Genomic DNA, 6,000 nt, shown 5'->3' with positions numbered 1-6,000 from the left:
GACGTTTTTCTGTCAGCAGAAGAAGCCCAAGATTATGGTGTTGTGGATCCCGTAGCGTTAGAAAACGCTCCAGGTTGAATATTTAGTAAATAAATAAGAAACGTTCAAGGTTTATAAAGAGAGGGTAGATTCTTTTCACATGAAAAAAAAGAAGAGAAGGTGTTTCACACTTTTCTATTCGACCAACAGCTCTTATCTATCTATCTATCCATATGGATAGATAGATACGTTTCTCTATAGTTGAAGTAGAGTCTGAATCTGATGAAAAGATTGGAATAGATAATATTAAATTATTTTATCTTTTGTAGTTTCATATTTGTTTGTCCGAGCAACTACCCTACCCACTTTGACGCCTTACTTTAAAGCGCGCCTTTCATCGTTTAGGCGAAGGGTTTAATAAAATTCGATCTTAAATACGGGGGGATTTGGTTCTTCCACATGGTTAAGAATATTTTGAACCAAATAGATTCTCTGCATCTTTGAACGTGCCAACAAATCAACAACTTATTAGAAAGGCAAGACAACGACTGGGGAGTGGGACAAAATCCCCTGCCCTTCGGGGATGCCCCCAACGGCGAGGAGTATGTACCAGGGTGTATGTGTGACTCGTTCGGATCAGAAACCGAGTGACATTAGGGGATTGATGCCGCAGAAGAATCCTCTTATTGAGATGAGGAAAAATCTATTATCCATCTGTTTCAATAAGGAATGGAAATTCATGGTTACGGTCGGTGCAAACCCGATCATCTTGATTTGGGGTGATAAAAATGAATCGATGATACTAAAATTGAATCATTACGCGAAGTCGGGATGATGGTATCGATTTCCATACCCTTGTCTATACTATTGCAGTGACAGTGACTCCGGGTCAGCTGTTCCGCCAACTTTCGACGTAAAATACCGTTACTATACAGATGATTTTTTCTGCGATAAAGAAGAATAAATAAATTTGTCCGGGCTACCGGGTGGAGCTAGACATTGGGGATCATACGACCCGCCAACAGCGATTTTATTTTTTCTCATTCTAGGGGAATTTAGAGCTCCGGTGTATAGGAGGGACCCAGCTGCCAAAAACTGAACCATGGAAACATTGGAATCCGTAACGTTTCCAGTGCAGCATCCAGCCAATCAGTAAAAAAAAAGTATCTAATCTGGAGTGTTTGCGGACGGGAAAGTCGGAGTAGCAAAAGCCATTGGAATCTTTATTTTTTCACGTTAGAAAGAGAGATAAAAATCTGTAGAAGATAGAAGAATATTCATTCTTGTAACAAAATAACGAAGGGATCATGGGTTCTATTCAAACAATTTCATTTTTATCATTGGCTTAAATATGTGCTAATCAACTAAAAAAAAAAAAAATAGAAATTATGATAACTTATATCCTTCCCGAAACACTTGAAATATTCATGATCTTAAAAGATCGATAAGTTCACCGCACGTAGTGTTATTAAATTCATGTAGTAATAGACTTAGCTTCTAATGATTTTAGAAAACATATTACAATACAACAATCTATCTGTCTGCTTTGGTATCTCCAACTAAGATAGGAACTATCTCGGGAAGCAGCAGGAAAATAAAAATAAATGGATTTTTCGAAAGTTAAAATCTGATCCTCTGTGAGGCTAGACATCTAATGACCAGGGTAAAACGCGGATCTGTGGCTCGGAAGCATCGCAAAAATATTCTTGAAATTGCATCCGGATTTCGAGGGGCTCATTCAAGATTATTTGGAGCGGCAAACCAGCAAGAGAAGAAAGCATTAGCTTCTGCTTATGCAGATAGGAATAATCGAAAGAGAGAGATTCGTCGTTTGTGGATTGCTAGGATTAATGCAGCAGCACGGAAGAATGGAATTACGTACAGTGCGACGATTCACAATTTGTCTGAGAATTAAGTTTATTTGAATTGCAAAACACTCGCGCAGGTCGCTACCCCGGATGCTTATTGTTTCTCCAGGATCGTACGGGCGATCAATAATAAGATACATTGATTGAAGATAATAAACCTCTCCGGATAATTCTTCTCGGAGAGGCAAAAGAGACAGTATCAAATGGATCCTCTATTCTAGCAAAAGGAGAGAGAGAAAAATAAAGAGAAGGAAAAAATTTTTCAGAGATAGGAGTTTCAACTCAACTTAATTCTCTTTAATCACACGCGTTTCACAGTTAATAATAAGTAGATTCTAAAATACCAAATGAGTTAATTCACTAGAGTTCAACTTTCTAGTCGCAATTCATAAAGGATCTAATTCTCATTGTTCGAGAATGGTAGCAAAGCCAGGATACGAGCTCTTTTTATGGCGACAGCTACTAAACGCTGTTGCTTCGAGGTTAATCTATTCATCCGTCTGGATAAAATTCTTCCTTGCTCACTTACGAATCGACGAAGTAAGCTGGTATTTCTATAATCAATAGTTTCATCAGATCGAATAGACGGGGAACGTCTACGGGAAGATCGTTTAGATTTATTCGTGATACTCTTCGTGTGACTACCGATACCTAATAATATTGATTACTTCCGAATCCATTAGAAATATCATTCATTTTTTAACTCTTTGTGAATAGTGTGTTTGTGGCAACAAAAACAATATTTCTTTGATTCCAATCGAGTAGGTGTATTACGACGATTCTTACGCGTAGTGTATCGAGAAATACCTGTAGATTTGTCACCAGTCTCTTTTTGAGTACAACTTGTACACTCTGAAGCAATAGTTACTCTTGCATCTTTACTTTTAGTCATAATTTCGATTATTCCCAGCAATAACTCGATTACTAACCACTTTCCTCACAGGGAACAAGGATTGATGTTTTACCGCTCTGTTTTATCCTCTTTTTAACTGCTCTCTTGGTCAAAAAAATGGAAATAGTAAGGCGTCTGGAAAAAAACGATTTGTTTCTATTGATGAACCAGCTAACAAGCCGAACCATATTGTAGCTATCACAGGGGCCGTGGAAAAATAAACTTTTACATATTGCATTATAAATTCTCCTTCTTCTTGGTTTTTTTATCCCCACTCCCCTTCTTCCCTTTCTATTCTTTTTCTTTTTACCATTGAATATTTATTACGCGTCCATTGAATCCTCTTCCTAAAAAACCAGAATAATTGTATTATTCCAGTCCAAGGATTGAAAATGGTACGAGACAATGCCCCCCTCGAGTCATAGATTTTTTTTGCTGGTAGCCAATACCTATAATTATTGATTATAATTAATCAAATAGTTTTAGATCGACGATGTCAATTATGAATCAAGATTAATAGGGATGTAGCGCAGCTCGGTAGCGTGTTTGTTTTGGGTACAAAATGTCGCAGGTTCAAATCCTGTCATCCCTATTTCTGATCAACGAAGATAAGAAATTACTCCAACTGGAAAAGAGCGCTCTTAGTTCAGTCCGGTAGAACGCGGGTCTCCAAAACCCGATGTCGTAGGTTCGAATCCCACAGGGCGTGTCTATTGTTGTTCAACCAGAAACTAATTAATTTAGTTAATACGCATTGAAGATACAGAAGCAAGAGAAAGGAATATTGTTGCTGTGGACAACCTTTATTCCCACCCTTCCTAGATGAGAAGGGTTTCGGGACTAATCATAGAAAAGGTAGATTAGATAGATTAGATAGAGGAAAAAAGAAAGAAAGAGAGAAAAAAGAAGATGAAATGGAAAGGAAGATAAAAAGAAAAAGATGGATCTATCCAGATAGATATCTTTATTTGTCTTCCCTATTTCATCGTATTTTTTAAGATCTGAACATTATTAATATCTATCGAATATCTAATTGGTCACCGCGTCGATATTGTGAATATGCAGTTACAAATGGTCCAGCTAAGGTTATTGGGATCGAACCTAACACAATTCCAGATAGTAATGCTTCAACCATTCTAGTTTGTACATATCTAATATGAATACTTACCGGATTGGATTTAGGTGTCGACCAATAATCAATAATTGGTAAGTACAATGAATTAGTAAGCGCCGATGGGGCCCTCCTTCTTCGTTCTTTTCTCTTTCTAGATGATACTGCTATATCACAGAATCTGGATTTTGTTCAATCCAACAAATAATGTTAAGGTTAAAGTTGGTACGGATGTTGAAAAAGCGAAGTAACTTAATAGGGTGAGCATGGATTTGAATACCAAATTATCTAACAGATGAATTAGTATACAATTTTATGTAGTAAATTCTTACTCAAAATTGTTGACTCAGGTTTGTTGGACCAACATTAAGTAAAGCATGTGAGCGTATGAGAGTGGTTCATCCGGCAGGGCCACGTCTCACTAATTTATAGAATTGACAACCATATATTTTTCTACCGTTGATCAATCGAGTGAGAATAATTGAAGTGGCCCCCCCACCCCCCCCAATAGCTAATAGAGGTCGTACAAAGATAACGTAACAATCTCAATACTGGGGGTTACCAGAAATCCTAAAAAATAGGAGAAGGTGAATAAGGGTGGATTGGTTGAATGGGAACGAATATTAATTGGACGTTTGGGAAAAGAACCCTTGACCATTCGGTGAGACCAACGAGAGACAAAGATTGTGTTATATCTGTATCTTGTATTTTATTGGTAGAATTTATTTAGAGATTCAAGACAAGTTTAATGGGAGTTACATAGTTTTAATAAGTGACGAGATAGATGTGTGGTCAATAAATGGTATGAAATAATTATTGAATATTTCACAATAGTTATAATGGACCAATCGTTGGATAACCCTCAAACGGCCCGTACCAATATCTCCCACCTGTTAATTACTTACCAATTTCAAATCCGGTTTCTTTCTTTTCACCTTTCTAATATCTTTCGTAGCATGAAAGATAAATGACAATTAAAAAGAAAAAAAGTATTGAAGAGAAATAAAAAGAGGGAAAGGGACATAAAAGTATGGACGTAATAAGTGTCGAGATTCCTATTATAAGATATTGATATTGATAGTTACTCAAAAAGAAAAGATGATTATTGGTAGTCTATCAGATTCTACTTGCCAGGAACAAGTAACCTTGCCGCATCGAAGGGAGGCTAGCTATACTGATCCAGTATATTTCGGATATACCCTTGGTATAATAGTGACAACCTAATTTGGATTGATTGCGGTTCGGTGAGGTATGCCGGTAGATTCTGCATCTTCTAGCGTTGATACCTTTTTTCGTTTTCGAGAAACAATCCTTTTTAGTATTACAAGAGAGATACGGAGCTAAACATGTCTGGGAATACGGGAGAACGTCCTTTCGCCGACATTATTACTAGTATTTGATATTGGGTCATTCACAGCATTACTATACCCTCCCCGTTTATTGCAGGTTGGCTATTTGTCAGTACAGGTTTAGCTTACGATGTTTCCGGAAGCCCCCGCCCAAACGAATATTTTTCAGAGAGCCGACAAGAAGTTCCTTTAATAACTGGCCGTTTCGATTCGCTGAAACAAGTTGATGCATTTACCAAATCCTTTTAGGAGGTACCAATGGCTCTAGATAAGACTTATCCAATTTTCACTGTTAGATGGTTGGCTGTCCACGGATTAGCTGTACCTACGGTTTTCTTCTTAGGATCCATATCAGCGATGCAATTCATTCAAAGATAGTTTTTACGTGAGCTTCGAATATATGACACAACCAAATCCGAATAAACAGAGTGTAGAGTTGAATCGTACAAGCCTTTACTGGGGACTATTGCTGATTTTTGTACTTGCCGTTCCATTTTCTAATTATTTTTTCAATTAGAAACTGGAAAGAATTGTCAATCTCGAGTGAAAAAGATAAAGATCCTAATTATTTGTGACTGTTCATGTCTCGAGTCATGACCAAGTGATGAAACCAAAGTAGGGGAGGAGGTGGAACAAATGACCAATACCACTGGAAGGATTCCTTTGTGGTTAATAGGTACTGTAGCTGGTACACTTGTTATAGGTTCGGTGGGCATATCCTTTTACGGAGCCTATTCGGGGTTAGGATCATCTCTTTGATAATGACTAATCCTTGAAGACTCTCTTTCACTTCACTCACAG

The 6,000-nt window shown here is 37.4% G+C and overlaps 2 non-coding genes across 2 annotated transcripts; both read left to right on the top strand.

The window, feature by feature from the left end:
* The first annotated feature begins 3,257 nt into the window (after nucleotides 1–3,257).
* Nucleotides 3,258–3,331, top strand: TRNAP-UGG (transfer RNA proline (anticodon UGG)). Its single transcript has one exon. It is a non-coding gene; the product is annotated as a tRNA-Pro (tRNA).
* Nucleotides 3,332–3,374: 43 nt separating this feature from the next.
* Nucleotides 3,375–3,448, top strand: TRNAW-CCA (transfer RNA tryptophan (anticodon CCA)). The gene has a single exon. It is a non-coding gene; the product is annotated as a tRNA-Trp (tRNA).
* Nucleotides 3,449–6,000: the final 2,552 nt, after the last annotated feature.

The sequence above is a fragment of the Cibotium barometz genome, unplaced genomic scaffold, assembly GCF_041138505.1.
Source record: "Cibotium barometz isolate CiBa-2024 unplaced genomic scaffold, ASM4113850v1 ctg576, whole genome shotgun sequence".
Taxonomy (NCBI): Eukaryota; Viridiplantae; Streptophyta; class Polypodiopsida; order Cyatheales; family Cibotiaceae; genus Cibotium; species Cibotium barometz.
Note: the sequence above shows the minus strand (reverse complement) of the source record. Positions and strands in the feature narration are given on the sequence as shown.